Source organism: Rhinichthys klamathensis, unplaced genomic scaffold (assembly GCF_029890125.1).
Source record: "Rhinichthys klamathensis goyatoka isolate OS25496 unplaced genomic scaffold, OSU_Roscu_1.1 h1tg000606l_1, whole genome shotgun sequence".
Taxonomy (NCBI): domain Eukaryota; kingdom Metazoa; phylum Chordata; class Actinopteri; order Cypriniformes; family Leuciscidae; genus Rhinichthys; species Rhinichthys klamathensis.
Window position 1 is genome coordinate 377,485 of NW_026607061.1, and position 15,155 is coordinate 392,639.

Sequence of the window (15,155 nt, forward strand, 5' to 3'; positions counted from 1 at the left end):
AGTTTTGATTTATATGCTGTTGAATGTTTGATCCACAGGTGTGAAACCATAGATATCCATAATAAAGGCTAGATGTCTCGTCCGCGCTGCTGGCCAATGGAGGTCGACGTCCGCACCTGGCGGCCATCTTGTCACAGGCAGCTCGCTCACTCGTAACATTGTGTTTTAATGGTGCATGTACTTTTTAAATAACCATAACTTGCTCAATTTTCTACCGATTTTCAAACGGTTTGGTTTGTTATAAACATCAGAGATGTAGTTATGACACTGCACACTTATGAATAATAAGTGTATCAATAAATAATGATCCAGAATTATATCCACGTTAATAACGTTTGTAAGAAACCAAACCGTTTGTAAATCCATCAAGATTTCAACGAGATAAGAGTATTTGTGTTCGTGCTGATCACTCATCTTACATCAGGGACCACAGAGCCCGCCAGAAAGCTTGCCTGTGGCAAGATGGCTGCCGGTGATGACGATAGAGACTCCGCCGTAAGACATCTAGCCTTTATTATGGATATCTATCATAGACAGTATAAGAAGTGGACAGAGCCATCTCATTGGAACTTTAGGTTACTTACGTAACCCCGGTTCTCTGATAACATGAGTGAGGTATCTCACTATGGGAACGCCTCTGAGCGTGACAGATCTGGAAGTACCAATCACACCACGTCTGTCAGTTGACAGACCAATCACGACAGTGATGCGGGAGTCCCACCTCCCTCATATAAACCGCTGCCAGTGGTCCCTACTTCATTCTCTGCATATCTCTTCTCCGTGCACTGCAAGGAGGGACGTGTGGTGAGATACCTCACTCATGTTATCAGAGAACCGGGGTTACGTAATGTAAGGGATATACAGTCAAAGACCCAGAACCAGATATGAAGAATGAAGACCCGGAGTCAGAATTATAAAAAATTAAAGAAAAGTTTTACTGAAGATAGTTTGCAGTTTCATCAGCAGAAGTCAGCTTCAAGACTCACACAGGAGTTCGTAGGCCGCCCCGCTTACAGTTACAAAGATCACAGCAGTTATACCATTTCCAAGGTCTAAGCTACGTCATTGCTTACAGGTTGAATGATTCTCATTGGCTAAGAAACATGAAAGCCTAAACAATTTAACACATGTGAGGAGATAGGGGTGCCTATCGCCATTAGTAAAGATAGTTGTCGTCCACTCATTGGATTTAGGTCTGTGGTGGCCTCGCAGGTTAGAGAAGGGCGCCGGGGTGTCTGGTCCGACCGTCCAGAACCTACATAGAATGTCATACGCACACACACACAAATAACAGACACTAGCAAATAACAGCTCCCATCAAGGCTGAAGAGAGTCTGAGCTCCTTATTATCAGTTAAGTATACCAAAACATAATGCTAAAACATTCACTCATTTGGGAGAAAAACAGATCACTGGCATTTACTCCCAAGGAAGGAAATATACTGGAAAGAATACATTTTAATACAACAATTAAAGTTTGATAGTAACGCTCAATATAGCTTGACCAAATGTCCAGCAAAGAATCATATGTGCCCACGCTGCCTTTAGGACCCTCTATAAACCTTTCTACTGATCCCAGAGAAAGAGACAAACGGCCTTGTGGGTTACGTGGCCTTCGTATCCTGCGTGTACTACGTGCAATCTCAAAGTAAGATTGGAATGCACCTAAAAGAAACTGGCTACTTGCATCCATGCATTTAAGAAAATATAATTTCACAAGCACAAGAATATAAAAATTATTATGTGATAATGAATATATTTGATTATTGATTTTTATAAAGGAAGTATATAACCATTCAAAATGATATATGATTATATATGTATTTGAAGAGGCAAGGGATTTTGACCAACCCTTCAGTAAGTAACCTAAAGTTCTCTTTCAAACATTCGCTCGGTATCTCACTATGGGATATAGACAACTCCCGTATTGCAGATATGCTTCCCTGAAGCAGGCATGTCAACCAACTCAGTGATGTATGCGACATAAACACTCCACAATGAGTGTGTGTGTGTGTGTTATTTTTTTTTATTTTTTTTTTTTTTTTTTTTTTTTTACACACTTAAGACGGAATGAGCCAGTGATGGCTCAGTGACATCCATTCTATAAAATCGGACAAAAGTGTGAGGCGAAGCCCAGCTTGCTGCTGCACATATGTCCTGAACTGAAACGCCCTTAAACAGTGCCCATGAGGTAGCCAAACCTCTGGTAGAATGAGCCTTCAGCCCTTCCGGAGGACAGAGACCCATGCCATTATAACCCAATATAATAGCTTCCACTACCCAGTGGGACAGGCGCTGACGCGAAATAGGTTTCCCTTTATGAGAATCAGCCCATGAAACAAATAACTGATTACTCTTCCTTAGTGCTTTCGTTCTGTCCACATAATGACGCAACGCACGGACAGGGCACAAGCAATGAAGCCGCGCATCCTCTGACGAGGAAAAAGGCTGCGGATGGAAAGCCAGTAAATCCACCTGTTTACAGGCGAGAGCTGACTCGCTAACTTTAGGCACAAACGCTGGATTCGTTTTGAGAGTTACTCTCGAGTAATCCATAGCGAACTGCATACAAGAGTTATGAACCGATAGCGCGTGAAGTTCACTAACCCGCTTTGCGGTCGAAAGAGCCAATAATAAAGCAGCCTTTAGCGAAAGGAGCTTTAATTCAACACTCTCTATTGGCTCAAAAGGGGACTGAGATAGTGCGTTAAGGACCACAGACAGATCCCACGGCGGAATCAATGGCTTTGAAACCCTGTTCAAACGTCGTGCACCTCTCATAAACCTGCATACAAGCGGGTGTTGACCTATAGTGTTTCTGTCAACCCCCACATGACACGCAGAAATTGCGGCAAGATAAACCTTAAAGTCCCTGTAAAGGCAATTTCAAAAAAAAAATCTAAACACATTATAAATGTTAGAAATGTATTGCTAAAACATATTACAAAGACTGTGAACTGTGAAGTACTGATTTGTGGAGTTAGACCGTTAAACAGTTTTTCACCATTGCTATTTTCCGGATTTTCTGGGCGGGGCTAAAACAGGGCTCGATGACGCACTGGAGCCCTTGAGCTCCTGGACACGCCCCTACTTGATGACGCACTGTAGCCGCTTAGGCTGGCCGCTCCTAACAATATTATAGAGCACATTCACATCAGTTTGCCTCTCAATCGCGAGTTACTGTCAGCACTATTATTAGTAACACAGCCTACAGATTGCTAGCTAGCTATGCCTTCGTCACGGAAATGCGTAGGCCTACTACCTGGATGCGATCACCGGATCACGTACAAAACAGATCGGTGTCCTTATTTAAATTTCCGAAAAACGATTATATCAAGAAGAAGTGGATTAATTTTGTGAAGAGCCACCTTGATGGAGAGCTGAGGATCACCGCCAACACCCGCCTCTGTAAGTGATCATTTTACACGGGATAGTTTTATAAACTTTCGTCGGAGATAACTGTCTGGGATTCACTGATAATCCGCTGTTACTGGTGAATGGGGCCGAACCGACTCCCGCCTGGCCTTCATCCTCCCGTCGCGCCGACAACTGGTGTCATCGGCAGTGCGTGCCCACCGTGCGAGCATCTATTCCGGCTGTAGAGTTGAGTGTGGCGAGTCGACGGCAGCTTTCCCGCGAGTGGGCGTGGTTTCAGCGCAGCCAGTGGACACGCCTCCAGCGTTTGAGAGCAGAGAATACTGCTAATTTCTTCAAGATTTTGATAGCTTATTTTATGTACTTGCTGGCTTTTTTTATCATTCAAATTTGGCTGGGTGTCTAATAACTAATTTTTCTGTGGTGTGACAAACTCAAAACACATACTTAATTTTGACTTTACAGGGACTTTAACAGTTGAAAAGGCTCTGCCCTTATCCAAAAGTTCCTGCAGAAAACATAACACATCCGCCACAGAACAGAGAAAAGGAACAATGTGTTTTTGTGCGCACCATCGTTCAAACACAGTCCATTTCCGATCATATGCAGAGCGCGTCGAAGCCGCTCGTGCATTCTGAATTGTTTCAATCACACCCGGAGGCAAACCCGTCACTCTCAAGTTTAACCTCTCACGGGCCAGGCCCAAAGAGCCACTTTGTCTGGGGCTGGGTGAAAGATCTCCCCGCGCGCTTGTGAGAGAAGGTCCCTGCGCAACGGGAGAGGCCAAGGCTGGTCGCAAAGGAGTTGAATTATCTCCGTCAACCACAACTTCCCTGGCCAGTTCGGGGCAATCATTATGACTGAGTGACCGTACTCTCTTACCCTTCTTAAAGTTGGAAATATCAGACTTAGTGGAGGAAACGCGTACAGTAGTGCGTTTGGCCACGGGTGCGCTAGAGCATCCACACCCATAGGCGCACCGTCTCTCGCCAGAGCGAAGAATAGAGGACACTGAGTGTTTTCGTGCGAGGCGAAGAGATCTACGGCAGCCTGGCCGAACCTCTCCCACAACTGGCTCACTACCTGAGGGTGGAGAGTCCATTCTCCATACAGAGGATTTCCTCTGGACAGGAGATCCGCCCCCACATTCATTATTCCCGGGACATGGGTTGCCCGTAGTGAATGAAAATGCTTCACGCTCCACACGATAATTTTCTGTGCCAGACTGTGAAGCAGATGGGAACGTGTGCCTCCCTGGCGATTTATGTATGCCACCGCCGTTGTGTTGTCTGACCTGATCAAAATGTTGTGGTTCCTTAAGAACCGCACAAAATGGTTCAGTGCCAGAAAAACTGTTAACAATTCCAGGAAGTTTATGTGTGCGTTTTGTAGCGAGACGGGCCATTTCCCCTTCGCTATCCTGCCCTCGCACACTGCACCCCAACCTGTGAGCGACGCATCCGTTGTAACCACCTTTCTCAGAGAAACTGCTCCCAGCGGAGTCCCTGACTCGAGAAATGAGCGATCTCTCCACTGACGGAGAGCGCGCATGCAGAGTGACGTCACTATCACCTTGCGGTTGAGATGGCGTTTTGGACACAAACCCTGCGCCGCCTTCCAGTTCTGAAACTCCCTCATTCGCAACAGTCCCAGTGGAATGACAGAAACTGTCGAGGCCATCAGCCCTAGAAGACGTAAACACAGTCTGAATGGAACTCTGTTTCCTTTCTGAAAAAGGGATAGACCGCCGCGAATTGACCTGATGCGCTCTTCGGACAGAAAAGCTTGATAAAGGTTCGAGTTCAGTCTGAGACCCAGGTAAATTAGCTTTTGTGTAGGCACCAAGCAGCTTTTTGTTTCGTTTATCTTGAAACCTAAGCTCTCCAAATGAGACACAAGCATTTGTGTGTCTCTCTCTGCCTGTTGCCATGACGGCGCGCACAGCAGCAGATCGTCCAAATATGCTGACACTCTTAGACCCATTATTCTCAGCGGTGTGAGCGCTGCTTCCACACATTTGCTGAAAACTCTGGGAGCCAAACACAAACCGAACGGGACTGTCAAAAACTCGTAGGCTGTGTCTTGATAGGCAAACCTGAGGAATTTTCTGTGTGCCGGGTAGATGCTTATGTGAAAATATGCATCTTTCAGATCGACTGACGTAAGCCAGTCCTTGGGACGAATAATTTGAGATAACGTATTTAAGGTCAACATTTTGAACCTGTATTTTCTGAGGTGTTTGTTGAGGTTCCGTAAATCCAGAATAGGACGGAGACCCCCCCCCCTCTCTTGGGAATGACAAAGTACCGGGAGTAAAAACGTTGATGGCTGTCCTCCGGCGGCACAACTCGAATAGCTCTTTTGTTCAATAAAGAGGTTATTTCTTCCTCCACAATCTGAGCTGACTCCTGAAAAGTGGAGGTTTTACAGCAAATTGCAGACGATAACCCCGGTTTTGTGGATAAAACCCAGGGGTGTACTGCGCATGCGCGCCAGCTCTCTGCGTGAGCAGAGAGCGGGCCGCAGCAGCTCTCATCCACTAGTGACGCGGCGGCGCCATCTAGCGGTGGAGCTGGGGACTGCAGCTCTGATATGGAATTTTTTGTTTTTGTGTGTGTTTTTATTTTCAAACATTGCTGTCCCCTCGGCCCACTGCCTGGATGCACAGGGAACGTGTTTATTATTTTCACAGCACACATATCTTTCAGAAAACAGCCCTCTGCCCTCTGTTTTAACCCCGTGGGTGGAGGGAGGGAAACTTCTCTGTGAGGCACTGGGGGAACTGGTGCAAACTTCACAACTGAACCGGTCATTGGGTAACTTTTTTCTTTGAACAATTCCCGTGTCCGACGCCTTCTCTTGGCGGGAGGGGGAGAAAATGACCGCTCTCTTTGAGGGAGGATAACAACAGATACTCCCTGAGTGCTGTTGCTCATCCCTTCTTTCTGAACCTGATATAATATTAGGTTGCTCGCCGTTTCTTCCCTCCCTGAGGGTTTGCTGGTCGGTGTCTGGCTGCAGCCGCTGCAAAGGAAGGTCTTCCCCTCGGCTGAGCTGGCTTAGACTGTGGCTCAGTCTGGTGAGGCTGAGAAGGTCTAGGGCCTCTGAAGTCTGACCGGCCTCTCTGCTGGGGGGCATCAAACCTGGACCGTGGTGGTTGAGAAACCTTAACGGTGGATCTGCGAGGGAGGCAGGTTTGGAAAGCCTCACCCTCTTGTTTCTTTTAATAACACCTTTGTCGCATAGCAGTGACCGATGCCCCGAAAAGAGCTTTGGGCTCAACCGGAGCATCCAAGAAGTCAGTCTTCTCTCTGTCTGACAGCCCTGACAGCCCCAGCCAGAGAGCTCGCTCGCCGACCACTGCTAGGCCCATGCTGCGGCCACAGCTCTGGACCGCACCTCTGGAAGTTCTCAGGTTTAGATCTGCAATAACGCAAATCTCCTCCCAGAGGGCTGGGTTTGGTGTCCCAGCATCCATTTGCCTCCCCATCTCTTCCATAAGCTCTGCTTGATAAGCAGTGAGGAGAGAGGTGGCATTAAGAGCCCTCACTGCCAGTGCAGAAGAGCGATAAATCTTCTGAAACACTGAGGCTGTTAGACGCTCAGTGCGTCCTGGCAGTGAAGCTGAAGCCGAGGAAAAGGCTGTCCTGCGGTTAGGGTGGAGATGATGTGCCACTGACAGCTCGACAGGAGGGGAATTTGACATCCCTAATTCCTCCATTTTATCCACATCCAGCCTAGAAAATCCCTTTACAGGAACCCTGTGTGAAAAGGGCTTATCCCAGAAACGTTTCATTTCTGAAACGCACGCGGGGACCGCTGGAATGAGCTGTTTAGCTGGTAGGGCACGTGCCGGCAGTCTCTTGCCGTCATAGAGATCTCTCTCCGTCCCCTGGCCCGTCTGCTGCGACGGCCAGTCTATGGAGAGTTTTGCCGCCGCCCTCTGGCACATTTCCAGTAGGTCGAGCTCCCCCTGAGCCGGGGAGGGTGAACCTTCGCTTAACGCGCTGCCTGGCCGGGAGGGATTCGGCGGGAGGATCGCATCGTCGTCATCCTCCTCACCATCGTCCTCCAACAGACGATCGATGGCCTCGTCGTCCTCATCGTCCTCCTCTCTTACATCCGTAAAGGATCCAAAAAGGGGAGGTAGTTGGGTGGAGACCTCGTCCATAAATTCGCCCCAGCTGCATGACGCAGGGGGCTGTTTAGCCTCCTCCGCGGGTGGCGGAGAAAAGCAGGGATCTCCCTTGTTAGTGGCCGCGACTCGCACTCTTCTCTCTAGCACCCTCGACGGGAAGAGAGAACAGTGAGGACAGCCCTCGGGGTTAGCGAGGGCTGCCTGAGCGTGTCTAACCCCCAGGCATGCGATGCACAAAGGATGAAGATCCTTGCCTGAAATCATCGAACCGCACGCACACGGACGTGAAGTTTCTGCTTTTGGTCCGCCGCTTGCAGAACTTGTAGTTGCCATAATAATAATAACCGTATCCAAGCTCACCACAACGTGTAACTCAGAAGAAAGGAATATCCAAGAGAATTCGCCGTAACACGTTAATTCTCGTGGTATACCAGAATCAAATAAAAAATCACCGTTACAGTGGTAAAAGACCTGCTAACGAAAAATAGCTGCGTTCGGTGACGTACCTTGACGGCTCGTATTAGAAAAGTTTAACAACTATTTTGAAGATAGGTCCAACTGAAGGAAAGCTTCCAATTTTGATCTTCACGGGGAAGAGATCGAAGAATGAAGTAGGGACCACTGGCAGCGGTTTATATGAGGGAGGTGGGACTCCCGCATCACTGTCGTGATTGGTCTGTCAACTGACAGACGTGGTGTGATTGGTACTTCCAGATCTGTCACGCTCAGAGGCGTTCCCATAGTGAGATACCGAGCGAATGTTTGAAAGAGAACTCAGTTGAGACAGTTGAAGCCCATTTTTAGCGATTTTTGAGCACTGTTTTGAGCACTGTTCCTGACGCGCAGACTCAAACCGACTCAAACTAAGCTTGATGACGTGAGCAACCTGTCTGACAGACGTAAATCTTCTAGTAGCTGTGCGTGAAAATTGCCAACGTTAATCTTGCAGAGACGGGGAACTTGAGCAAAGAGTTCTTTGGCGTGAGTGAGCAGGAGTAAGTATTCCGTTGCTTTTATGGACTCATTATCTATGGGCTTCTCCCTTGACGGGACGTCCCCCCGATTGCCTGCAAGCTTCTCCTCCTGTCTGTACGGTAATTTCTGTACAGCGCGACAGAGAGTCGAGTGGTTATGATGCAATCATTAGTATTCTGTCCTCAGTGTGTGTGACTGTACACAAATCGACAGATAGCTAACAGGCTTCAAGAGAAAGTCAGAGGCTGGAGTAAAGTTCAAGGCTCTTTACTGTTGTCGTAATTCTCATGAAGGAATTTTTGTAAAACTGAAATGATACAGAAAGATAGCACCAATCACTGAGTGCTATTCAAACACATCATACATTAACAGACATAAAATAATATACCTTCAAGCTACAAAGTTGTAACATTTATATTACATTCAGCTGGTATGCTTATAGCTGTAAATAACTTGTAAATATAGTATGTGTGCAGCTAAACTAACAAACTATTGGCTAACTCTTAGCTGAAAGGCTATACAATAGCAGTTTCACATGTTAACAAATAAATATTCAAGTAACATCACAGAACATCTTACATGACACTTGTGTATCAATGTAATTAACTATAAATTCAAATACAACTTACAAGCGATGCTTTCTCAAGGCACAAACAGAGTGGGAACAGGATAAGGTGACTGGAGCTGACCGCATGGAATTTAACTAATGTTTCCTGATCAGACTGCATCATGTGATAAAATCAACCAATGAAAGCAATGTAAGAATTATATATGAAGACAATGAATTACTCCAAGATGACCACTAGGGGGAGAAAGTAGCAAACTAAATGCAAAAGTCTTACAGAACATAACACTCCCTGCCTGGTATTAATTAAATACCACTATTTGAATAACCTTGTGTCTAAATAAAAAGGGGAACTAAATCAGTTTGTTTCCTCAGCACTCTTGAGAAGGATCGTCTCAGAAACAGGTCTCAAGAAGGTCCTCGCTGAGCCAGATCTTGTGACTTTGAGTTCGATCTTCCTGACCTTCCCATCTTCATCAGGGAATGTCTTTGTAACCAGAGCTATGGGCCATTCATTCCGCTTCGCCTGGTTATCTTTAAGCAGAACCAGGTCACCTTTCTCAATGTTAGGCCGTACGTCCTGCCACTTGCTTCGGCTTTGCAGCGTAGGAAGGTACTCACGTCTCCATCTGCTCCAAAACGTGTTGGCCAGATGCTGCACCCGTCTCCATTGCTGGCGGTGAAGGTCTGTGCTGTCAAAGGTTCCCGGAGGAGGAGGGTAAGTAGACATCTTCTGAGTCAGAAGTGTAGCAGGGGTAAGGAGAAAGGGTGACTCCGGGTCTGAAGAAATAGGCGCGAGTGGCCTAGCATTAATAATTGCCGTGATCTCTGCCATTAAAGTAGACAACACCTCATGAGTGAGGCATGAAGGATTGGTTTGCATAAGCATGGAGTTGAGTATCCGTCTGGCGAAACCAATCATTCGCTCCCAAGATCCTCCCATGTGGGAGGAATGCGGGGGGTTAAATACCCAAGAGCAACCCTCTTCACCCAAGTACCTCCTCACATTGGGCTCTTTGGGATCAGTAAGGAGTATATGCAGCTCCTTGCAGGCACCTGTAAAGTTGGTTCCACAGTCTGAACGGATTTGCTTAGCAGGTCCCCGCAGAGCAAAGAATCGGCGCAAAGCATTGATGAAGCTTGACGTGTCCATCGCCTCTATCAGCTCTATGTGCACGGCTCGTGTGCTCATGCAGGTGAAAAGTACAGCCCACCTTTTGCTGTTTGCCTGTCCACCGCGGGTTCGTCTTGTGGTGACAGCCCATGGGCCGAAAACGTCAAGTCCCACGTAGGTGAAGGGTGGCTCTGTACTCAGACGATCTGAGGGTAGATCTGCCATCTTCTGTTCAGCGCTTTTCCCACGAAGCTTGTTACATGTAACACATTTGTGAAGGATACTGCTGATACATTTCTTAGCTCCAATGATCCAGAATCCAGCTGTGCGGACAGAGCCTTCTGTAAGAACACGACCTTGATGCTTAACCTGTTCATGATAATGACGCACGAGCAATGTTGCAACGTGGCTACGGCCTGGAATGATAAGAGGGAACTTTTCTTTAGTGTCGAGTACCGCATGGTTGAGCCTGCCTCCTATTCTCAGGAGACCCTCTTCGTCCACATAGGGGTTCAGCTTTCTCAATGAACTATCTTTTGAGATGTCTTTCCCAGCAACCAAGCAGGCAAACTCTTTGCTGTAAGTTTCTCTTTGCACACACCTGACAATAAGAGTTCCTGCCTTGGACAGCTCTTCTGCCGTGTGAGGTTTTTTGCATTGATGCCAGCCACTACAGGTGTCATCCTTGGTTTTTACTGCACTTCTTTGCGACTGAATGATGTGTGTCAGAAATGCTATGGCACGCACCAGAGACTTCCAAGATGAGAACCGTTCAAAGCGATGAGATCCCAGACTAGATGATGGAGTAGAGAGAATGGTGGCATGAGAACGCACTTCAACGTCTGCGTCCGGATCAATGAGTCCATATGGCTCCTCTCCTGAAATAGCTACTCCTTCAGGGAGGGACAAAAACGGAGGCCCTGTGAGCCAGGTTGTGCTAGCTAATTCTGCCGCAGGTACAGAACGTGTAGCATGATCTGCCGGATTCTGTGTGGTGCAGACGTAGTTCCACTGCTCAGGTTTGGTGGACTTCCTGATTCGCTGGACTCTGTTGGAAACGTACACATAAAACCGCCTGGTCTGGTTGTATATGTACCCCAAGACGACCTTGCTGTCTGTGTAAAACCGCAATGTGTCTACACTGATGTCCAACTCACTCTCTATCAACTCTGCCATTTCTACTGCTAACACAGCTGCTCCCAGTTCCAACCTTGGGATAGTGTGGGCAGATGAAGGCACCAGTTTTGCCTTTCCCAAGACAAATCCCACGTGACACTCTCCATCATTGTTGATCACCTTGAGGTAAGCTACAGCGGCGATGGCCTTCACCGAGGCATCTGAGAAGATGTGGAGCTCTTTCTTTTGAGTGGTGATAAGAGTGGTAGGTGTGTAAGCTCTTGGAATCTTGAGCTCGCTCAGGTCTTGCAAGGAGTCTTTCCAAATTCTCCATTCAGTTTCCTTCTCAGGTGAAAGAGGCTTATCCCAGTCGAGGGCTTCAATGCTAGTGAGCTCTCGTAACAGGAACTTCCCTTGTATAATGATTGGCGCCACAAATCCGAGAGGGTCAAACAGACTGTTCACGGTGGCTAGAACGCCTCTACGGGTAAAAGGCTTCTCGGTAGACGCTACTCTGAAGGTGAAGACGTCATGTTTAAGATCCCAGCTGAGCCCTAAGCTGCGTTGAATGAGGGCTGAATTGTCATTGAAGTCCAGGTTCTGTAAACCCTTTGCGTGGTCTTCTGGTGGAAAGGCATCCAAGACGTCAGAGTGGTTCGACGCTATCTTGTGGAGGCGTAAGTTTGAGCCAGCAAGCATCTCCTTTGCCTTTTTCAGCAGATCTATGGCTTCAGCAGCTGATGGTAGAGACTTGAGGCCGTCATCAACGTAGAAATCGCGCTCCACAAAGTGTTGGGCCTCTGAGCCATACTCACTTGCTCCCTGTTGTGCTGCTCGACGAAGACCATAGATAGCTACTGCTGGCGACGGGCTGTTGCCGAACACATGGACCTTCATCCTGTACTCAACAATCTCCTTGCCAGGATCGTTGTCCCTGAACCAGAGGAACCGAAGGAAGTCTCGGTGATCTTCTCTGACAGTAAAACTATAAAACATCTGCTCAATGTCTGCTACCACTGCTACTGACTCTCTTCGGAAGCGTAGTAAGACTCCAAGTAAGCTGTTGTTCAGATCTGGGCCTTTAAGTAACACATCGTTGATAGAAATTCCATGATGCTGAGCACTGGAATCAAACACGACTCTAATCTGATTCGGCTTCTGAGGGTGGTACACACCGAAGATAGGTAAGTACCATCGTTCCTCTCCCTCTTGCAGCGGTGGAGCTAGCTCTGCCTGGTCATGATCGAAGATCTTTTGCATGAAGTTCACAAAGTGAGTTTTCATCTCAGGCTTTCTTTCAAGTGTGCGGCACAAAGAGGCAAGACGATTAAGAGCTTGCTCTCGATTGTTTGGCAGCTGTCGCCGTGGTGATCGAAATGGAAGAGGTGCCACCCAACTGTTGGACTCATCCATAAACATTTCTTTATCCATAAGCTCCAGGAAAAGCTCATCTTCGATGGAGAGACCCACTTTGTCATCATCCTTGGTTCTCTCAAAGATTGTGCTGCCGAGGCTGCAGTCATGGAGGACTGGGGTGTGGTGTGTAAAGCTGTGAAGAGATGTGCAGTGTAGTCCTTCGTTGCCAAACTTCTCCTTGACTTGAATTTGATTGGGACATGGAGTAAGGAGAGATGGACGGCCATTTTCAAGCACGCTAGTCCGAAAAGAAGTCACAGACTCTGTCTTGTGGGCTGAGCCCAAGCAGACGTCACCTATAACAACCCAGCCAAGATCTAGTCTTTGAGCGTAGGGTGCTGTGGGTGGCCCATTGCGTTGTTCTCTGACTTTGTGAACCTGGAGGATGTCGCGTCCCAGAAGGAGGAGTATCTGGGCCTCTAGATCTAGGTGTGGTATCTTGTGAGCTATGGACTTCAGGTGTGTGTGATACTGTGCGGCTGCTGGAGTTGGAATCTCCGAGCGGTCATTTGGCATGTGATTGCATTCAATGAGTGTGGGGAGCATCACGCTTGTTGTTTCATCCAGTGACTCCACCATGAACCCTGTGGCTCTTCTCCCAAACACTTCAGTGACTCCTGAACATGTGCGCAGAGTATATGGTGAGTTTAACCCTTCAATTTGAAAGAGGTCAAAGAATTCAGACCTGGCCAAGGACCTGTTGCTCTGGTCATCCAGAATGACATACATTTTCACAGCTTTGTCAGGGCGTGCTTTAGGATAAACCTTCACTAGGCAAATCTTGGAACAGGATCTAGGTTTCCTACTGTCATCACAAACCTCTGTGCACCTAGAGGTGACTGCCTGCTGAAGTGTTTCTCTTTCACCCTCCCCGCCATGCTCTGAGGAGGGACCTCTCCTTTCCCATGGTGGGGGTCCAGGGTGCAGTGCTGCAATATGTCTGTCGCTCTCACATTCTGTGCACTTCAAAGCTGCCTCACAGTTCTTTGCCAGGTGAATGGTAGAAGAGCAACATCTGAAACAGATACCATTTTCTTTCAGAAAAGCCTTGCGCTCTTCTAATGACTTGCTTCGAAAACCTCTACACTTTTCCAGAGGATGAGGTTTCTTGTGGATAGGGCATTGTTTGTCTATTTCACCTCGCCTACTGCTTGAACTGTCCGCCTGAGACGCTATTTGAAGCGATGCGATTTCAGTCTTGTGAGCAGAAACATAGCTTTTGCCATATGCTGGTCTCTTTTCCACTCGTTCAAGCTTTGATGGACCTGTAGTAAACCTGTGGGAACTATTCAATGGGGTTATAGGGGCTGTTGAGAGAGTGAAGCTTGGGTCGTTTCTTCTGCGTGCTTCATTGCATATGAAGTCTGTGAAGTATGCAAATGGAGGAAAACATACGTTGTGTTGCTCCTTGTATTGTGAGCCTTGAGCTAACCACCTCTCTTGCAGACCAATTGGCAACTTCTCAACGATAGGGTTGACACCCCTGGCGGTGTCCAAGTATGAGAGCCCTGGCAGGTAACCCTCAGATTTTGCAGACACTAGCTCCCTTAGAAGGTCTCCCAGCTCCCTGAGCTTTACGGGGTCTTTATGACTGATTTTAGGAAAGTTCTCTATCCTCTCAAAGAGAGCTCTTTCAATAACCTCGGGGGAGCCATAGCACTCCTCTAGGCGGTCCCAAGCCATTCTTAGACCTATATCAGGGCTGGCAACATGCACAGAACGAATCCGTATGACGTGCTCCGAAGACTGATTTCCTAACCATTTTGATAAGAGGTCAAGCTCCTCGCCAGCACTTAAGTTCAGTCCTCCAATAGCGTTGCAGAATGAAGACTTCCATGCCCAGTAATTTTCTGGACGATCATTAAATTTGATCAGGCCAGAATTCACCAGCTCTCGACGTACCAAGTACCTCGCAATATCACTCATACCTGCCCTGTCGTCTGCATACCCAATATGTGGCTGTAATGAGGCTTTACTGACAGAGCAAGAGTGAGGATGAGTAGAGAGGAGGTGATCAAGGGAGTGGTGATGAATTGCTGGTATTGGCCTTTCAGGCTGCTGCATTTTATGGCTGTTGTCCCTTGTGGGGAGTTGACGAACCACTGATGTCGCTCTCTCTGGCTGTCGTGCTGCAGCCTGAATTGCACCCTCATTCCTGGGTACGAAATGAGAAGCACTGCTGGGACCAGGTAGACGCTCCTTTCTGTCTGATTGGACATCGGGTTTGATGGGCGGCAACAGTGATGGTGTGTATGGTTCAAGTACTGGGGGCTTCTCATCACTGAGACGTAGCTGAGAGTGGTGTTCGACGTATTCACGGGTGCGCTGAATGGCGACTTGAACTGAGCCGTGGAGACTCCTACTGCCCTGTGTACCTTCGATCTCTGCTGCTGCCTCAAGAACTTCAGCTTCAGCCGAGGCTACTGCAATCTCCCTCTCATGCTCCAAAGCTGATAA